The following is a 22,712-nucleotide window of genomic DNA, read 5'->3' as shown; positions in this document are numbered from 1 at the left end:
AGCAGACAGGCACCCAGCTCCCCCGCTTTTGCCGCGGCGGGACATGGGCTCACTGCCCCAGAGGCCCCTTCTGTGCTGCAGCACAGCCATGGCACAGACGCTGAGCTTGCGCTGCCGCTGGCGACGCGAGCTCAGTGTCCCACTGGCCCAATCGGCCACCCCGGGCACCCCGAGTCCTGCCCCTCCGCGCCTCCTGGCCAATCGTAGGCATAGTGAAGGTACAGTCAATTTGCATATTTGTCTATTATTAGGTAGGATAAATGAGGCAACCTGACACAGAGTTTAAGTAATTTCACCACAGTTTGCAAAGAGTAAGTCTGTATCTGAGGAGGTTCAAATCCATACTCTATCCTAGATGTTATGCTAATCAGCAAAATAAGAAGGCTGAAAATGACACTTTCTTCTCAGTAGCTCTAACCCCATTAACATGCCATTTACAAGTTTGTGATGGGGATGGAGAAGACCGAGGCCAGAGCAAGCAGCACCAAGAAGACTGTCTGACCTCTGAGGGAGCGAGATGCCTGGAGGGCAGATTTAGAGCAAGTAATTCTTACCCAAACAGAGGAAGAAACACTAGGCTTCCATTAAGTGATGCTTTACTAGAGTATTTTGATGTTATTTCTCCAAATTTGCCTCTAGTAATAGCAATCCCTATACTTATACTCAATTATTGTTGATCTTAGCTGCGTCCCCCAGGCAGTCCGCTTTAAAATATAGATTATCTTAAAATGATCTAATAAAAATGAAAAAGCAGGAAGCTTCCCTGGCCAATGTGGCTCAGTGATTAGAGCATTGGCCCTCGCACCTAAGGGTCTTGGGTTTGATTCCCAGTCAAGGGCACATACCTGGGATATAGGTTTGATTCCCACCCTGATCAGGGCTCCTGAAGGAGGCAACCAATTGATGTGTCTCTCTCACTTAGATGTTGTTAGTTGTTTTTTTTTTCTCTCTCCCTCTTCCTCACTCCCTTCCACTTTCTTTCTAAAAAAAACAGCAGCAATGGTGATAATATCCTCGGATGAGGATAAAAAAAGGCAGGAAACTATATTTCTTCCATATAAAATATTACTTTAAATCTGGCTAAAGAAAACATGGACTTCTGTGTTTCTGAAGAATGATTGTTGGACTTAACACAACTGAGTTCAGATTCCATCATTCTCAATTATTCGCTGGGTGACCTTGGGCCTGTAACTGTGGTTCAAAGCCCGCCCATAGCGATAAAAAAAAGATAATATTTTGTTCACATGCTATTTATTTGACAAATAGGTGAAAGGATATAAAATGGTGATTAATGAATTAGAGCATGAAAATTATGCCAGAAGTCTCTCTCTATGTATACAGGCTGAATCAGAACTTCAACTTGGAGCCCATTTTCTATGCCTTCGTAAAACAGTTTTCCCATCACTCGGACACACAGCGCTCTGGGGAAGAGATATGGACCGATTTGCATTTGGAGCCCGGGAGCCTCAGAAAGGGAAGAAGCTGAGATGCTGAGTCAGAGTTAGGGGGGTCTGTGGAGCAGGCCAGGCGAGGGGAAGGAGGCCTAAACTAACATGGCATTGGCGTGAAGACAGAAGGGCTGCAGACTGGTGCCAGCACTAAACCTGAGGGTGGGGCTGGGGGGCTGGAAGCAGAGAAAGAACTGCACTTTGAGGAGGTGACTGTGTGAGAGACTTCAGCTTTACCTCCAGAGACCCAGCTGACTTGGCATGAACTGTTCTATGTTCAGACATGGACTGGCTTCTCTCTAAGAGCTGTCACGTCAGGGCAGGAATGTGTACAAGCCCTTGGAGCGGGAGGCACTGGGAGCTCAGTTTCCGGCGTGTGGCTTTGAGTATGACCCTAACCCTTGGGGACAAAGCTTGCTCCTGGCACTAAACCTCTCCCACAGGGACAATCATGCAGATTAGACTTTTGCAGCATAGAGAAAAATTCCCCTCAGAAACCTCGCGAGATGACTGATAGATGCGTAGCTTTCCAAAGAACCCAGCTAGCTTCACACAGCAACAGCCACTGGCAGCAGGAATATTTGCTGAGCCCAGCACTGAGAACGCCCTTCTTTAGTCTTTGAAACAACATAGTGATGGATACACATACAGTGGAATCCTACTCAGCCACAAAAAATAGGAACTGTTTCCACTGGCGAACACACAGACAGATCTTGAGGGTGTTATGCGAAGTACAATAAGTCAGTCAGGAAAGGACAAAAGCTGTACGATTTCACTCACATGAGGAACATAAAACAAAAAAGGTAACAAACAAAACAAAAACAAACTCATTGATACAGACAACAGAATGGTGCTTACCAGAGGATAAGCGGGTGGGGGGGAAGGGGAGGAGGGGGAAGGAGGACGACAAGCTGGGTAAAGTGGATCAAATATGTGGTAACTGAAGGAAACTAGAAGGTTGGTGGTGAGCACACAATAGAGTATACCGATATCAGATCATACTGTACATGTGAAATGTATGTTAGTAACCAATGTAACCTCAATAAATTTAATAAAAAATACAAACCAAAAACAATATTATGAGACGGCACTGTTGTTCCCATGTTACATATGAGCACACTGAGGCCCAGCAAGGTTGAGAGACTGGAAAACAGGCCTCTCTCCCATGTAACCCTTGTGCTCTGCTGCCTCAGACTCCTGTGTGGACCCAGCCTTTGACTTTCAGACAAGCCAGTATGTGAACTGCAGCTATTTCCCGGAGAAGATTTCTGCTGTAGAAATTTGTTTTTGCAACTGGCAGTAGCAGAACGCCCATCCCCAGGGGTCTGAGCTCCATATTCCATGTTCTCAAAGCCCATTAGGTTTAAAAACAACCTGGGCTTCTCCCGCCGGGCTCTGGGTGGCGTGCCTCCACTGAACACTCTCACGCATTTGCAAACAGCACCGCGCAGGCGGAGTATCACTGGGCAGCACCCCCAGGCAGCTACTCAGGTGGAAAAACTTTGCTTTTAACTGACCGATAGACCCCCAATGACTTGCTGTCAATAAGCTCTGTTATGTTCAGGGGCTTCTCTAACACAAAATCGCAGCGCTCCAAATTGGTGAATAATGCTTACAGTCTCCAGGGGTCCTACACATGCAGTGTGGTGGTTACAATTATCTTACATTGATCTGGCTGCCTCAGTTTCCAACTTAAGAAGTTTTCCTCATTCTAAACAGCAAAATGTGAAGAGTCCTGTAATGTCTTTGGATGTGACTTGGTTAAACTCTGCCTCTTCAAGCGGAGCCATCCTCTTTTCAACAGATGCACATGCCAATAGGCACAGACCTACTAAGTCTCTGTAACAACTCCTGCAAGCTTCTTTGTTTTGAGCAAATATGACTCTTGTAGCATAAAGTGAAGAGATTCTGTCTCAATAGACTATGCTGTGAAAAGCCGAAGAGAAATACCATTTCAGGTTAAGTACCAGACTATGAATTTTACTTTATTTGAACTTTGCTTAAAACCCCAAAGAGTAAGACCTTTTGAATTTTTTAGTTAAGAAAACTATTAGAGAATTTTGCAGACACTGAACAGAAAGGTATTTGCTATTGAAGATACCCTAGAGTAAACAATGCAACTTCTTCTAAAGCGCGGTACCTGCAAAAGGACACATTAGAATAGAAAGCAATAATGAGAAGAATATACCGTGATTGTCTGTATTTATCTGTATTCAGGAAGGTAACATTTGAGGAGGGTAGGAAGGCTGCCCTTGAGACCTTAATGATAAATAACAGTTGGCCTATTTATATGAGAACTGTTGCACTATAATAGGCTTGAATGCAATAGTTTTTGCACAGCAGTGATTCTGGCCCCATAGGATTCTTATGAGCATGCCACAGAGTAGCATCTTGGTGAGTCAGAAAAAAATAAAATAGGTTCTTTGAGATTAAAAAAAAAAATTCTCTGAGTCTAAACTTCTGTGAGTCATATAGAAACAAAAGCAAATCTGAAAGATTGGTGTAGAGAACAAGAGGGCTGAGGCGTTAAAATCTCAGAAATAACCTCACTGCAGTGGCGCCTGGATATTGCGTATACTTGCTTTACGGAGATATAAATCATTATATTTCATGTTGAAAGAGAAAAGTATTTAATTAATGCTATTTATCATTGATGGGAGCATCTGTAGTTCTGTGATACCTATGAGAGGCTGAAGTCTCCTTATAAATAATTATGATTATTAAGCACATGTTTTCTAGTGTAACCCCAAGAGAAAGGTGGTTTTAGTGAGAACTTTGGCCAGCTCTCTCCCATGTGAGTCAATATCGTCCTTCAACCTGGGACAGAATTTCTTGGGGAAGCGTCACGGGACTTGCCCCTTGACATGTAAATGTGAAGCTCACACAGATGCCCTCCCTGGGAGAAAGGGTGTGCTGGGATCTTTTATGAGCATTTCTACCTTTTCTCTATTTCCCTGGGCAGGCAAGGCTGTATAGGTGAGTCAATTTGCATCAGGACAAAAAGAAAGAATGAGATAAAGATTTGGATAATTTCTCTTGCGAGATTTAATTTGACCTTTTCTGATGGTTGGTACATCACTAAATGGACAAGGAGGAACTATTGGGAAGCTCTTGCAATAGTTTAAGCAAGAGATAATGGTGCTTTGGACCATGCATTTAGTAATGAATATAGGAGATGAGGTCAGATTTGGGGTAGATTTTATTCCAAAAACTAAGAGAATTTACTGATAGAATGAATAGAGGAGATAAATGTAAGAGAGAAGATAGTGAGGAGGTAGTGAGAGAATTTTTAAGAGAAATCAGTGGCTCTGGTTTGACCAAATTAAATATGCGATATTCACTATTCATCTTAGTGGACAATTTTTATATTATCTGGCTGCTCAACCTTTTGACCACTCTTCTCATGCTTTTGCATTATTTTATTCTTGAAGTCTCATCTCCAAAGGTAGTAACTGAAAACTTACTTTCCCAAGGCAAGTGGACTAAAATCTGGCCATCAAGTGCACCCACTGAGACTTGGACATAGAAGAAGCAAACAGCATGTGGACTCCATTTGCTTCTGTCTCTGTGAAGGAGCAACGTCAGGTGTTTGGGAGTCCAGTGCCCAGGCCCTGGGAATGTGCTAAGATGCCTGTGTTCCGAGGCAGCACAGTGGTTGTTGGAACAGGACCATGGAAGTGAGATTTGGTATTCTTCCAGCCCCTCAGCCTTACTTTCTACTATTCCTAGAAAGTCTAAGGGCTACCTAAAATCCTTTACTAAATTGTTTTAGCTGGAGTGGGGTCTATTGTTTGCAGCAAGAATGCACACACACACATACACACACACACACATACACCTGGCAGCAGCCACATGGAGATGTCTAGCAGTAGTTTAAAACTCAGAGGAGAGGCCAAATTAGAGAAATACAGTTGAGGTCCATCTACACTAATGAAAGAGAAATATGCAAATTGACCGTATCTCCGCGACACCCACCAGCCAATTAGGAGTGAGTACGCAAATTAACCGAACAAAGATGGTGGGTTAATTTGCATACACAGGCACGGAGTGAAGACTGAAGGCTCCAGCCCAAGCAAAGACTGAAGACTGAAGACTGAAGACGACTGAAGACTGAAGAGGCTTGGCTTCTCCACTGCAACTTGAGCGAAGGCCTGGGTCCCAGGTGCTGGAAGAAAACCGGTGCCGGCAGCCAGGGGAAGGAAGGACTATTGCATGAATCTTCGTGCAACGGGCCTCTAGTCAGTATGTAAATGACATTTAGAGCCTATAGTTAGAATAATTCATGAATAAAGAGACCATTTATAGAGAAAACAAGAAGTAGCTAGAGGTCATATCACCTAAAGAACTTAGAGGATCTATAAAAGAAAACTTAGAGAAAAAGGCAATTGAAGTCAACTAACCTTCCTCCCCCGCAAAAAAACTCACAAATAGCTGGATGTAGATGAAGCCCAGAGAAGAAAGTGTTTTAAAAATGACTAACATTATTCTGAGATTATGTGGTAAGAAGGAAGAACACCTGTTGCGTAAAAGGAAAATAATGGACAAAAATGTGGCCCACACTATGGCCTAGTGTTCGCATGGCTAATAAGTTATTGGAACATAGTGTCATGCTTTTGGGACAAGGACTGGTCATATGTTTATGACCTAAAAGAACTAGAACCATGGAATTCAAGTCTGTAGTTCTACAGGGGTGCTGACATGGATCTGGACACCATTGCATCAGTGGACATGCATGCTCTGTCCTGTCCTTTGACAGAGCTTAGCAGCAACACTGGTAGGTGTGATGGAAACCCTAGGGTTGGATACTAACCAAACTTCTCAGCTCCTGCCTCCCCCCCCCGCTCCATTTTCATTGCAAGCAGGACTAACCCCTTTAGAATGAGGCAGCTGCAAATTCCTAGATAACTTGTGGTGGAATTAAAGATGAAGGTTGATTTAGTCTTAAGAAGGAGATGCTGAATATCCTGAAAATTAGGACAGAGGGCAACTACTTATCAAATAATTGTAAAATAGCAATTATTATTATTTTAAAAATAATAAAAATAGCAACTAGTTAAAAATAATCGTAAGTTATGAGATCGTATATATTTGTATCCTGAATTTATAAACTGAATAAAACTAGTTTTACTCAGTTGTAAGCTTCATAAGAAAAAAACTTGAAAAGCATAGAGTTTCTTAAATCAAAATGGAAATGTACAGATATTTTATCTGCTTCTATCCTGTCTTGGGTATAGTCAGTCTTTATTCAAAGAAAAGCCACTTATTTTACTACTATAATCTAAGTATATAGCAAAGTACTAAGCATATATATATTTATTTATAAGCATATATATATATATACATATATATATATATATATATATATATATATATAGAGAGAGAGAGAGAGAGAGAGAGAGAGAGAGAGATGATAGATGATAGATAGATAGATAGATAGATAGATAGATAGATAGATAGATATTCCATCTAATCAGTCCAATATCTCATGGTTTTTTTAAAGTGACCTAATTTCTTGCCATCCTGAGAAGTTGAGGTTCCTCATGTTTTCAGTCTCAGATGAAATTTGAATTTATCTCAGGATATTTCAAGTCACTGTACTCCCCAGATGAAGAACACATTTCACTGTGCCCCATCTCACTTGAGAGGCAACTTTCTGCTACCAATCAGAGTTGAAAATGTACTGACACAGACTGTGTATGCAATCCCTGTTCTTATGTTAATATTACTTTGAATCATATGAAATTGCTATATTCTAGGGTCAAAAAAAGTTAAAATATCAACAATTCATATGGTTTAACTAAATACTCTTTCCATGTATGGAACTGATTTCACACTTTATTCCCCTCTTACATAGGTCCTGGAACAATTTGATAACTATGTGTTCCTACTGGAAGTAGAAGTAGAATTTACAAGAAACATTAGCATGTGCAAACTGGCAGATTCGGGGGCTCAGACAATATATGCATCCTCCTCCTTCTCTCTCACCAGTCATTCCATAAATCCTGCTTTCACATCTTTACCAGTATGGAAGCCCAAAGATTTAACTCATTAATTATCTTATTAGATATCCTGAAGACCTGATTCCAAAAGAAATGAACTCTGTGTCTTTATAATTGGGCAACTTTAATTTGCCTGTAAGAAAAATATTGAGTCCAACTGATTGGGGACAATCTATAAATCGGAAGAGTGACAGGCCATCTAACATTCAGATTTGCTACAGTGTTATAGAGCAAGTTTGTTACTTGGGTGTCATTGAATATTAAAGGGAATCATGCTGTCTTGGTGTTAGTTGAGGCCACAAAGTCTAAGAACAAAACAATAGATGCACTTCCTAATAAGATGCTAGACCGCCCCTGAAGGAGCTGGAAGGAGTGAACTAGCATTTATTTTGTCCTTAGCCTAATGAGTTACTTGGGAGTAAGTAGGGGTGAGATTTTAAGAGGCTGAGGAATTTCTTTATAAAATTGGTTAGCAAGATACTTTTTTTTCTTGTCTGTCAAGGCTTTCCATATTTTTCTTCCTTTCTGAAGATACTTCTGACCACTCTAAGCAGTGTTGCTCCTACTCTAATCTAGCCCTATAACTAGATTGCTTGCTTTATCATGATTTAGAAGTGCTTTATCATATTTATATCAATTTATTATTATGTGTTGGTGTTTTATTTTCTCTGTTAGGCCAAGCTCCACACAGCTAGGGACTCCTTATCCACCATATAATCTTCTGCACCTAGCACCATATACAAAATGTAAAAGGTAGCTAGTATAAAAGGGTATTTTGAAATGAAAAAAAAAATTATCACATCAATGGGGGAAAATCCACATAATTATCTTGATCAATAATTTGGTAGTTTACATATGAAAATACAAAAGGACTATAAATAAATGAAAACAGCCACGCCCATTAACAGGTGACATACATTTTATTATTGCCCAGGAATTAGAAAGATGTTTGTTTTTTGGATGTGTTGGCTAGAATGTAGAAAAATCTCTTCTTTGTCGTTTTAGAACTTATCATGGACCTTATTTTCCCCACAATGAACATTTGTAAACTCTTTAAAATAAATGAAGTTATTTTTGAAAGTGTGACCAAATGATACTGGTGCTGAGCGTTTACAGTTACAAGAATCTGGATCTGTCCATTAAGTTTTCATTTAAGAGTTTACAGGCATGGACCATCTATATCAATGAAGTGTTAGGTAGGGTCATATGATTCTAAAGCATGCATGTGTTTTTTCTCCTTCTCTCTGTTTCTTCTGCCCCAACCCTCAACCCCATCATTTTCTCTCACTTTACTACTTTATTCTACCGTTTCTTTTCTTTCTTTCTTTCTTTCTTTCTTTCTTTCTTTCTTTCTTTCTTTCTTTCTTTCTTTTTTATTGATTTTTTACAGAGAGGAAGAGAGAGGGATAGAGAGTTAGAAATATCGATGAGAGAGAAACATCGATCAGCTGCCTCTTGCACACCCCCTACTGGGGATGTGCCCGCAACCAAGGTACATGCCCTTGACCGGAATCGAACCTGGGACCTTTCAGTCCGCAGGCCGACGCTCTATCCACTGAGCAAAACCCGTTTCTTTTCTATTTCCTTAGAGTTCTTGGATAATCATATGGCTAGAACTTTGATAAAGAGTCTGTAAACTCTCTGGAACGTTGAGTTTTTCTGAAGGGAAAAAAAGGAGGGAAATAATTTATAAACTTTTCTTTCTCTCTTTTTTTTTTTTATTGTCATGTAGTAAATATGTGAACATCCTCCTTTCTGTGAAAGACATAACTAGAGATCTGGAGTGTGAATCTGGCCAGCAAGTCTGGTTTGGGCTCTGTGTTTCACTTCCCCAACTTTTCGGTGCCGGTCACATGTGACTGAAGAGGGAGTGAGCATCCCCCACCCCTTCAGTGCCTTCAGCAGCTGCACCCACATTTCTGTGAGTTCTTCTATCACAGCCACAAAACACCCACCTATGTGTTTGGACATTGATTTTTTTCTGAGTCACCAGTGTCAGGGCCCGGAGCAGGCTGCCTGAAGATATTCGATAATGGCATATTGATTGTTTTGAACTAAAATCACCGGAGAAGCAGCAAGAGCAGGACGAGCTCTCTGAGCCTCCTCCGTCTCTCGAAAAGCAGGAAATAAATCTCCGTGACAGGTGCCCTCCCTGCTCCTGATGCTCAGGGACAACCTGGTCACAAGAGTTAAAAGAACCGAGAGTAGGAATCATGTACAAACCTCCTAACACCTTTACTGATTTACTACCAAGCCCACACTTCGTTTAGATTCCCCACTAACAAATACCCAAACCTGCTTAATTCCTTTCTAATGAGCACTTCCTTTGTCCTGTCAATTTCTCACAAATGTATTGTTTCTGTGTCTACAAAGTATAAAAAGGTGCCTGATTCAATCACTTGTTTGAGCCTCATTTAATGATCTGAGCACCATATTGTGGTTCTCCCATATGCATGAATTAAACTGTTTTTTCTGCTCTTGTTAATCTAGTCTTGTGTCAATTTTATAATAGCTAGCCCATCCATAAGAAATAAAGGAGCGGGGAGGGGATTCTCTGGCTCCTCAGCACCGGAAATTGGAAAGCGCCAGCATTCTGAGAACAGAACTTACTGTGAGGAGGGTGAAAGGTTCGGAGTGGGCCGGGATCATGCACCTATGACACGAGGCCATAATGTATCAAAAGAGATTTTTATTTCAGGCCCCTGGGTGCAGGAGGGATGAGTCCGACAGAAATCCGCGGAGAGTGAAGGGGGAGGCAGGGCTTTATTAACTTCTGCTGGCTGCAAGCCTTTCTGCTGAGGGTCTTGGTTCCTCCGAAGCCAGGTTATCTGAGCTATGCGGTGTTCAAGGCTGCAAGCTTTCTCAAGGTATCTGCTGGGCACAATCAGTTTTCTCTGGCCCGTTTTATTCTCTTTAACCCTTTCAGAGGGCCCCAGCTTTAGAATATTACAGACTTTTAATATCTGACAATAAACTCACATCTGATCTGTTCAACATCTCCACCAGTTAAAACAGCCTTTATTTTTTACATTTTTAAATTACAGATTACATTCAATATTATTTTGTTTTAGTTTCAGGTGTACAGCATAGCGGTTAGACAATCCTATACTTTACAAAGTGTTCCTCCTGATATTTCCAGTATCCACCTGGCACCATACATAGTTATTACAATATTGTTGAATATATTTCCTAAGCTATACTTAAATCCCTGTGACTATTTTGTAACTACTAATTTGTAGCTCACAATCCCTTTGCCTTTTTCACCCAGTCCCCCAACCACTTCCCCTTTAGCAACCATTCTGTATCTATGAATCTGTTTCTGTTTTGTTTGTTCGTTTATATTGTTCTTTAAATTCCACACTTAAGTGACATCATGCGGTATTTGTCTTTCTCTGACTGACTTATTTCACTTAGCATAATACCCTCTAGGTTCATCAATGCTGTAGCAAACCTCTGTTCAGAATACTCAGAGATGACCAAAAGAGAGAATGCATGTTCCCCTTTCCAGATAACTTGAACTGCTTATCCTATATAATAAAAGAATAATATGCAAATTGTCCCCTCAGGAGTTCGACTGACCAGGAGTTCGACCACTCACTATGATGCGTGTTGACCACGAGAGGGCGGTGTGGAACGAAGGAAGGCCCCAGCCAGCAGCTGGAAGGCCCTGATGGGCTCTTTATTGTTACACTAGGGACCCTACCTGTGTACGAATTTCATGCACCAGGCCTCTAGTGTAACAATAAAGCGAGAATGTCAACACTGAATAAAATTACAAGTGATGTTTGGTGCTTGTCACACAGTGGCCCCTCCATTTTTAAAAGTTAATGATTAAATGCACAAGACTATTACTTTGATATACTGTGTACAAGATACACTATCTTTGTACAGCACAGGACATTTCTATAGAAAACAGCAGGTTTAGAACCTTGGCTCAAGAGTGAGATAAGCTTGAAACTGGATCTGGTCTCTGCTACTGACAATAAAATGACTTTACTCAATTGCCTATCTTTTCTGAGACTCAATTCTCACGTATTTAAAATAGACTCAGTATTATGTTGGATTAAATGAGACAATGTGTTAAACTAGGCATAGTAACAGATTTATAGCACATATTCAGTAAGTTATAATCATTATTAATCTCCACTTAAATAATTAAATCTTATAAATACTTTTTAATGATGTATTGATGACCTACCAGTGGTATAATGAATTAAATCAGGCAGAATACAAAATAATTTGAGGAAATACATATACATATATATAGTAACTGTGTTAGCAATCAAATGCCACCCTCCTATTTCTCTTATTTTTAACTGCAGACTCATGATTCAGAATCAATAAATTTTATAAACCATAATAATATGACTAATGGGTGGGAGTGGAAAAAATAAGTCCATTTGAATTCTATGTAATAATATGCAAATCAGTTATTTAAGCCTGGTAGCTGTGTTGAAGCTTGATCTTACTGAAGAATATTATAAAACATGATTTGTAATCATCCTTTGGCTTCTGCTGTGTAAGGTGGTCATGACTGTAATTAAAGTGTATCACTGGTTATCTGCAGAGCAGGGAGCATTGTGGTGGAGCGGGACTGTGGAAGGAGTGCCAGGATCTAATCACTGGATGCTGAGGTGTCTATATCAGGGAACGCAGAATGCTGGTTTAGAAGAAAATGAAAACTAAGGGATTCCATGAGTCAAACTCCTAGAGGATGAAATGTATACTGATTTAAGGTATTTGAAGAAGTAAAGACTTTAAGATGAAAAGTATTCCTCACAATTGATGGAAAGTGGCATTATCTCAAAATAGAAGAAATACAAAAAAGAATTATACAAAAATTCTCATTAAAGAATCATGGTAGCCGAAACCAGTTTGGTTCAGTGGATAGAGCGTCGGCCTGCGGACTGAAAGGTCCCAGGTTCGATTCCGGTCAAGGGCATGTACATTGGTTGTGGGCACATTCCCAGTAGGGGGTGTGCAGGAGGCAGCTGGTCGATGTTTCTCTCTCATCGATGTTTCTAGCTCTCTATTCCTCTCCCTTCCTCTCTGTAAAAAGTCAATAAAATATATTAAAAAAAAAAAGAATCATAGTAGTAGAGGAAAATTGGTCATATCTAAATACCTAAAAATAATAAAATGAAGAATGAATTCAATACAGTTACATATTAAAAATTATTCAGCTACATAATGCTCACTAAAAATCACATGAGAAAGTACTTAAGTTTAAATATTAGAAAAAGATCATAATTAATCTTACAGATACTGTGAGTATAATTCTATAAGTAAACAGTATATATATAAGAAATACACAGAACAGGGGTTAACATATTTTATTTTCTTTCAGGAGGATTCAATATTTTCCCTTTAATCATTTGTATTATATATTTTAATAAGAATATGCTACTTGATCTCTTCCCCATAATTGATAATATGGAATGCATTTTAAGTGTTCCATCTCATGCAGTGGAAAGCGCCAGCATTCTGAGAAAAGGTGTTACGAGGTTTGTTCTATACTGTGGAATTCAATTGAATACTTCTTTCTAGAGCATCAGCTAGAGCTATTTTGGGATGAAAAAAATAATTCAACTTAAAAATACTCAATTTACAGGAAAGATTAATTTGGGCCATGTGTATGATGCAGATAGAGCTAAGCACCCATATTATACTGAAAGTTGTCTTAAATTATACAAAATGTTTAGTTCTCTAAAAATATGTGCATTCTTAAAATAAAATCATAGAAATTTGCTCTAGATATAATTCAGATCAAAATAGGATTTGTCAACTGATGGTCCTTGGTGTCAATTCAATAACAACAGGAATCCCCAATTTGGGGTTCAATGAAACTTTATTCAATACAAATAGCTCAGCTGTGATACAGCAAGACTGTAAGAACAGCATAGCTGTGGAACAGATCATCAGAATTATAGCTCAAATAGAAGCAGCAAGGCTGTGAGGAGGCCTGGGGAGAGGAGGTCCTGCCTCCTGGCCCCTCTTTGGCTAGACAGCTCTGCTCTGCCTGCTCTTCTCTGCTTTGATCCAATGAGACATCTTTGGTGCTTTATCTCAGTTCTTCATCTCCAGCCATGGAAACGCAGTCTTCAGTGAAAAGGGAAATGTGCTCCGGAAACAGAGGGGAGCTGGCTTATGTAGACAGAAGTCCCTGCCCTTGGCCCCTGATTGGTTCATTCTCATGCAGATGAAGATTCAAAATATTTGCATTTTGATTGGTCCTAAAAGCACTGTTCTGATTGGTCAGAATGGAGCTGTTATGATTGGTCAATGGAGATGTTCTTGTGGGAGCAGCCCCTATTGAATGGGGAAAGTTTTGGTCCTATTGGTTGAAAGAGGATTCTAGGAATTCCTTTACAAGGGCTGGCTCAGTAGCAGAACACAGTGCAGGCAGGCAGTTCAGTGCAGGCTTTTCCCTGAAGTTTGGTTTGCAGGAGAGGCCCCAGTATAGAAACAGCTGCTAGGCTCTGTTTATTGTTTGTTTTGTTTTGCTTAATTTGAGCCTAGTTAGCCACCAGGAGTCCTTCTTGTAAGTATCTTCTTTCTCAGGGTCCACAGATTCATAGAGCAAGTGTTAAATTTTATTTGTAAATGAAATAAGATACTTGAAAATAAAACATTACTATATGAAAATCTGTAAAGATAAATGTTGAATCTTAATTGGACTTAGATGATCTCTTTGGGCTATCTTTTCTTTTTGTGGGAATTGTTATAACTCAGTTAATAATTATGCCTACGGTCCAAGTGATCAAATAAAAGATTTAACAGATGAATCTGATTAGTCTTAAGTGAACAAGGCTAGCCTTTCTTCGGAGAGAAAAAAAAATTATGTTTTTAAAAATCATTTGAATTTCATGTGGCATAAGAAAATGGGACTTATTTCTCGTTAGTTAGTGATGGGACTGAGGAGGGGTGATCATGGCAGGTGCATTTAACTACAAATATTTAAGCTGCCAATTGGAATTAGTACTGCTCCATATAGGTCAAGCAAGTCATGAAGCACTTATGGACAAGTCCTTGCAGTAAACAAAAACATAACAATACATAAAGAAGGAAGCACTCCTAACTCACGGTTTAGAAATGAAGTGCTAAAAAGAGGTCATGTTACATTCAAGGCAACAGAGAGGAAACACAGAACTAATAATTTCAGCCTTAGGGCTGATCTGTCTTCAGTGTACTATTACAGGGAAGTTCAAGGGGAAAATGTGTTTTTATGGGGCATTCCTCTGGAGTGACATTCCCAAGATGGATGGTATCAATGCTAGCTATTCTACCAGACTCCTGAGCGTAGTGCACTGCTGGTTGCACTGTATTGATAACCAATGACTCCCAACCTGGGTTCTGCCACTTATAACTTATGAGATCTTAGGTAAGTCGTGTAAACTATCTGTGCCTGTTTCCGGTCTGTAGAATAGTTACAAGGATCTGTCTCTTACAGGATTACTATAATAATTTAATTAAATGCCATGAAGAAAATACTTAGGATAATACTAACTACTGTATTTGATAGGCATTTATATTAATTTCCTATTGTTATGTGACAAACTACCACAAATTTAGTGGCTTAAAATAACACTCATATATTAGCTCACAGCTCTGTAGGTCAGAAGTCCAGGCAGGCTTATCCAGTTCTCTGCTCAGGGTCTCTAGAGCTTGGAATCCTCTTTCATGCTCATTCCTTGTGGTCATCCTAGTTACTTTGCTGGCTCTTGGCTGAAGGTCACTGGCAACTCCTAGAAATCCTTGCATGAGGCCCCTTCTTCAGTATTTTGACTTTGTATGACTTCCCCTTCTTGATCAACCAGAGAAAATGTGTTATTAAATAGCTTGTGTGATTAGATTAGTCCCACCTTGGTAATTTGCCTTTTGATTAACTCAAAGTCAACTCTAATTATCTTTTCAAAATTCCTTTTGCCAGGTAAGTTATGATTTCTCATCATATTCACAGTCCCAGGTATTAAATTTGGAAATCTTGCAGGAACATTTTAGAACTCTACCTACCACAACCTCAATGTTTCTTTGTCTTCCTCTCCTATTTCTAAGAGGAGCAGAGTCCTGTGCTGATTTTCCATCTTAATATTATTTGTAAAAATATCCACTATCCATACAATTTCTGCAAGATCTGGGAAATTTAGAGTTGGCATCTCAAATATCTAGGTTGTAGGACCAACTGATGGAACTGCTGAATCAAGAGGAATACTTGTGCTCAAGTAGTAATTGCTTTGGGATTAGTTAAAGCAGTGGTCGGCAAACTCATTAGTCAACAGAGCCAAATATCAACAGTACAATGATTGAAATTTCTTTTGAGGGCCAAATTTTTTAAACTTAAACTATATAGGTAGGTACATTGTTATTAACTTAATTAGGGTACTCCTAAGCTGGCCTTTGCTAAAAACTTGGTATTTTGTGGAAGAGCCACACTCAAGGGGCCAAAGAGCTGCATGTGGCTCGCGAGCCGTGGTTTGCCGACCACTGAGTGAAAGTATCAAAATATCAGAGATAGAACACAGAGGAATTAGGGTGAGTGGATCTAGGCCCCACTACTCCATTAAATCAGGAGATCAAATTAAAATGCTCTCAGGTAACTATGAGAAGGCAACAACGGGGATAAACACCCCCTCTTCTATGTTTGACCACAAAGCCCTAAATGTGGGAGGTTAAGAGCTCTGATAGCCAGCCATCTTTCCTACCACATGGAGGATCCCAAGAGAATGATATTACCATGCACTTTACATGTATCTCCTCTGTTAATGCTATTTATCTTTGATAACCCTTTGAGATTTTAAAAATCATAAAGCAGAAGTCTCAAGAGGTAAAGAGTTATCTAAGTTCTCAAGTTGATAAGGTGGCAGAGTTAGCTTTCAAACCTATTATTTGTCTCACTACAAAACTCACTTTATTTAGAGAATGTTATGCCACCTTCCATATTAGTTACATGAGAATGAGTACCTCTCTTGAGTGAAATGTTATTTACATACATATTTATTTACTGATCACACAGAGACACATGTAAATGTGTAAATGCACATCTTCTCTCAACTTAATGGTTGAAAAATGCTTAAACAGATGAGTCTAGAGTCATAGAAATCCCAGAAATATTACATGATTGGCAGGAAAATTAATCAACTTTAACTCAACATAATTGGTTAAATTCTCATCTCTTGACTTGAGACCAATTGCTAGTCAGTCAGTGGCACTCCAAGCCTGCTCAGGTTTTACCTTTCACTTGCAAACCCAAGTTCTATGAATAACTTGAATGAGTTATTAGAGAACATTATGCTTCATCGCTTGGTGTCAGTTAAAGACTAGACTTGAGTAAAACTCTCCGGAGTAAAAATTTCCAGGTACGAAGGTACTAGAGCCAAATAATATAGAACCAGAGAATAATATCTGAGAATTCTGATTCTGCTAAAACCATGATGAAGGTGCTCCCTCACTATCTTTAATAAAATACAGCAATGCTTCTTTTCCTGGAGTAATTTCATCACGTAACCCTTGCTGCCACTAACCACAGTGGCCTTGGGAAAATCAAGAATAAGCTCTAAGATATGTCTCTTATCAAATGCTGTATCCCTTGAGTAGTTTGGCAAATGTAGCTTCTCAGTAAATACTTATTTATTGAACGGATGAAACACAATGGGTTCTAATTCCAGGGAATTTTCTAGGTACATGTATAAAATATTCTAAAATTTAAGCCTATCTCTAATGATTCCAAAATTATTCAACCTGTCTTTATAGGTCCGTGTGTAAGTGTTGAATAACTTGGTTTCCGGAGTTAGTAAAAGCTGTACTCATTTTAATTTACTTTTAAAATCGTATGCCAAAGAAGAAATCGTCATGTGCACACTCTCTTCAACATGCTCAATAAGCTGGTTTATCTGTCTCAGCTTTTCCTGTCTGAAGCTTTTCTTTTTCCAGAGTTTTGGTCACTTTTCTATCTATTTCTCCTTTGGTAGATTGTGGCTGCCAGGGAATTGAAGCATTTCATGGAGGTTGTCAAAATTATGTGGATGGAGTTGTCTGTAGTATTATCTTACTATCCTTTTAATGGCTGTGTGTTATAGAGTGATATCTTCCATTTTGTTTTTCATAGTGGTCATTTCTATCTCTTTTTTCCTGTCAATTCTACTAGCGATTTGTCAATATAAATTATCTTTTCCAAAAATGAGATTTGTGTTCATTGAGATTTTTATAATTTCATCTGTGTCCAATTTTATTGATCTGATCTCATTTTATTGTTTCCTTCCTTCTAATTACTTTGGGATTATTTTGCTCTTCTTTATCTCTCTGTAGATGGAAGCTTAGATTATTGATTTGAAACCTATCCTATTTTCTAATATAAGCATTTAATGCTATATATCTTACTCTAAGCACTTCTTTAGATGAATCGTACAAATTTTAACATCTTGTATTTTCATTCTTGTTCAGTTCAAAAACTTTCTAATTTTCTTTGAGACTGCCTCTGTGACTCACTCATTAGACTCACTTGACAGATGGTGTGAGTTCTTCTATATCCTCACTGAGTTTCTGTCTACCAGTTTCACCTGTTTCTGAGAGGTGGCTGTATTAAACTATAAATTTCAATTTATCTATTTCTCTTTATATAATCTCCTTCTTTCTCCCTTGTTAATTTGCTTTGCTTTGAAGTCTAATTTTTTCTGATATTACTGTAGCTACCTTAGTCTCCTTTTCATTAATGGTTGCATACAATATCTTTTGCTACATTTTTTTTTTTACTTTTAATATACCCATGCATTATATTTGAAGTGATTTCTTATGGATAGCATATAGTTGGCTCATATTTTATTTTTAGCCATTTGTGACAATCTCTGTTTTTCAATTGATATACTTAGACAGCTTGTAATTATTGATATGTTTTATAGGTCTCCCATTTTATTATTTGTTGGATTATTCCCTCTGTTCTTAATTCTATTTTTCCTTGACTTTTTAAAGATTATTTGAAGATTTTTAGTATTCCTTTCCATTTTTCTTTTATTTTTTTCCTGTATCTCAGTGTATTTTAGAGATTTTTTTCTAAAGATAACAAGCTATCTAGATATATAAAAACCCAAGCAACCATTATGTTGGGACGACCGGAACGACTGGAAGGACCAGTCAGCCAGTCGCTATGATGCGCACTGACCACCAAGGGGCAGATGCTCAACGCAGGAGCTGGCCCCTGGTGGTCAGTGAGCTCCCACAGGGGGAGCACCACTCAGCCAGAAGCTGGGCTCATGGCTGGCGAGCACAGCTGTGGTGGCAGGAGCCTCTTCTGACTCGGCGGCAGCACTACCAAGTGGCAGCTGCAGGCGCAGCGGGCAGGGATGAGCATGAGTGTGGGAAGCCTGGCCCTGGTTCTGGCTCCTCCCTGGCTGCCTGTCACTTGGAGCACTGCTACATCCCTCGGGGGATATCCGACTGCCAGTTTAGGCTCGATCCCTGCAGGCCAGTAGGACATCTGCCTCGCAATCCAGGACCCCTTGGGTTCCCTAAATATAATATGCTATTTTTCTCTGACTGTTTTTATTAATTTTGGGGGAGGCTGGAGAAAGGGGTTGTATTTGGTTTTTAGCAGTTTGATTATATGTCTAGGCACAGATTTCTTTAAGTTTATCGTGTTCAGGTTTTACTGAGCTTTAAGTACTTAAAGTTTATGTGTTTTACTTATAAGACATGACTTCTTTAAATATTTTCCTAAACTACCCTGATTATTTTCTCCTGGGATTCTGATGACATGAAAATTAGACCTTTCCACATCTTACCACAGTTCCCTCAGGAGGGAAGTTTTTCATTTGTTTAAAAAAATATTTTTGTCTTGGTCAAATTAGATAATTTCTACCCACCTAGGTTCAAGGTCAATGACTCTTCCTTCAGTCATCTCCATTACGCTGTTCAGTCCATCAAGTGCAATTTTAATTTCAGTTCTTGTGTTGTTCATTTCTAAAACTGCTGCTTTGTTCTGGCATATACCTTTTATTTCCCTGCTAAACTGTTCTATCTTCCCATTTGTTTCAAGAGTGTTGTCCCTTAGCTTTTAGAGTATGATTATCATGGCTGCATTGAAAGTCTTCATATCATAATTCCAGCATTTGGTCATCTTGGATTGGTGTATGTTGTTTGTCTTTTTCCTTGTCCGTTGTTGAGATTTTCTTCATCCTGTATAAAATAGCAAGTAATTTTTATTAAAATTATGCTATTATATTATTATATTAAATATAGTATACTTATAAATACATGTTTTAAATATGTATTAAATATTATGCTATTAGATTAGTATATATTGTTTAAATCCTATGGAAAATATTAATACTTTCCTTTGACTTAGCAGAAAATCAATTAAGTTAACTTGAGACCAAAAGTTCTAATCCACCTCTTGTGGTCTGTGATTCCAATTTCAGTTCATTTTTTACAGTCTGTGCAGTGTTATGTGAATCTATTTTGATTGCCCAGTCTGGGGTCTGTGCAGTGCACTACTCTGTATTGCTGTTACCAAAGCTTTGGTATTTGTTTATGGTCAGATGTATGCTCTTGGGAATGAGCCCTGTCCTTATATCTCTAATACTCTCTAGGTCCTAAAGGCTCAACTTCTAGGACTAATGGCTAAAATGTGGGACTTCAGTTTGCTTTTCTGCCATGCATTCCAACAACTGAATATGCCTCCAAAACAAAACAGTGGGAGGATAGAGAAGACCAAAAACAGTGAGAGTCTTTTCAACAAATGGGTTTGGGTGACTGCATGTCCAATGCAAAAGAATAAAGTTAGATCCCTACCTCACACCATTTCACTATATGGTGATTAGGGGACAAGTTGTCTGGTTTATTGTTTCAAATATCAATATGTAAAAATATTTTTAACCTTCCAGTCTTCTTTTTAGGCATAGAGGTGGAGTGGTTGTAAAATGTGCTGACCTTCTAGGAGGTAGGTGGTTGAGAGGAGCTCAAGGCATCACCATTCCATGTGAAGACATCCTGAAATTCCACCATGCGCTATGCACTGTGGCCCTGAACACTTTCATATTTTTCCTCTTTTTTAAGATGTGGTCCTTTATTTTTGAATTCTTGACCTTGGTTGTCCAGAACTTGTCCAGGTAAATTTCTCCTGAGAGTAAAATTTTGGAGAAGAGAGTAATTACCTGGCTTTCAGAAGAGAGAAGATCAGTGGTTCTAACTGCTTCCTATATTGTTTCAACCAATTCCCTTGTTTGATCCTTGACCTCTGGAGAACTTTGTGCCTCCAAGTCTTGGGCACAATGTTCAGGGGGTGAACATGCTCACTCACCATTAGTATTGCTGTATGGAGGCACTTAGATTGGGATCCCCTGCCTTAATAAACCAGTTGTATTTTTTCATGTTCTTCCCGAGTAGAAGTGGTGTGTGTTTTTTTATGTTACTGTTTTATTTTCTTCTATATTTGTCTATATGGACTTAAAACTTTGTTTTCATTCCTGTAATATAATTTAGTGTGTTCTTTGGAGAGAAAGAAATTAAACAAGGTTTTTCAAATGTGATGTTTAACCAGAAGTTTAATGTATTGTTTTATTTAAATAAATACGAGATAATTTAGTCAGAAATTATAGAAGACCAAAAAATGCCTTTATCCTTGGTATTAGCTTTATCTTTCCAAGTTAGATAATGCAACTAAGAGAATAATAATAAAACCACCTTCTCCCAGTTCTCTGAGGAGGTACATGGAATGAATGAGTCAATGAAAGATAAGTCCCTACATCTGATGCATTATTTTGGGTGAGCTAGTCCTGTGAGAAAATGGCTCTGTTCTAATTGAAAAATTATGTGAGACTAAATCCATGAAAGGAATAAATTATGATTACAGATATGATTGCTAAAATTTGCATATCCTTTATGTTTGAAGGGCATCTTAGTACTCAACCTGACCCTTGGACTTTTCTTGGATAAGAGCCTTGGCGGGAACCCAGCACAAGTAATTTATGGTTTAAGAGTGGTGATTTATATCACATTCATCATCTTCTACCTCATTCCCAGGGAAGAATGCCCTGATCATGAGAGAATCCTGGCCCAGGACCAGGAAGCAGTGCTGGTGTGTAATACTCCAACAGCCACATTATAGAAGTGAATTAGGTTAAAGTTAAAATAGGGCATCATTAACACACTTGGTTGTTTTAGGAGCCATTTGCAACATACCAGCTGAAGTAATGCAAACTCTATGAGGAATCTTGATAGTTACTTCTGGTTGCCTCAAGCATCTCTGTTCTTCTAGTCCATTAACATGGAAATAGAGTTCATATGAGACTTGTTTGCAGTGGTTTAAACAAAACATTTCACTTTCAGTCACCAAAATAGAGCTATTTGAAAGCTGTTCTCCAAGATTAATGACAATGAAGGTCATGGGCTTCAGCAAGGAAATTAGCAAGTACAGTGATGTCTGCCGCAGGTTTGCAGAGCATTTGCCTCTGAGATAAAACCTTGATTTTTATTTTCAAGGATATCCTATAGTAGGCAAAGGTAATGCAATTATCCTCAGAGGAAGTACACAGTGATAGAACAATGGGAACACCTAAAAGGTGCCCTTAACCATTCTCATATAAAGGGAAGACTGAAAAGGCTCTGTTCATTCATTTATGTTGTCATTATAAAAGGCCTTGGAAACTAAGGTCCATGAATGTAAATTGCTAGGGAAGCGTTGACATTATAGATGGAGGAGAAAATGTTCTTTAAAAAATGTTTCTACAAGCACAGCTCCGGTACAGAGTTCTTTGAAATGTGTGAACATGGGTGTTCAAATCTGAGTAGGAGATTTTTTTTTTTCTCTTGGGCATCTATTGGACACGAAGGAGTATTAGACTCTGTACATCTTGATATTTTAGAACAATACTATGTGTATGATGTCAGTGGTGCCTGAGCATTTATGCATTTTGATCATCACATTGTATACAAATCATATTCCAGATCTTACTTAATGTTGTTAAGATAAATTTCCAGGCAAAATGGACACCACTTAAAACATGATGGCAAATGTATAAAATTGTCTATTTTATTTTCTAAGTATCCATACCTTTTATTAATTTTCTAGTTTATGTTGCAGGAGGGATTAACGGGCCATATTTCCCAGAAATAAGTGGGAGTGGGGTTCTTAGGGTAATGCTGAAGCCCCCATGGAGGGAGGGATGTGGAAAAGGCTTTCTTGGCATTGTGGGAAATAGGCCTCTGTGATCCATCTTCAGCGCAGTCAACTTTTAATGGACCGGTTACTGAATTGCCCCAGGGCAAACAGGGA

Source organism: Eptesicus fuscus, chromosome 15 (genome assembly GCF_027574615.1).
Source record: "Eptesicus fuscus isolate TK198812 chromosome 15, DD_ASM_mEF_20220401, whole genome shotgun sequence".
Classification (NCBI taxonomy): domain Eukaryota; kingdom Metazoa; phylum Chordata; class Mammalia; order Chiroptera; family Vespertilionidae; genus Eptesicus; species Eptesicus fuscus.
This window is presented reverse-complemented; position numbering follows the sequence as displayed.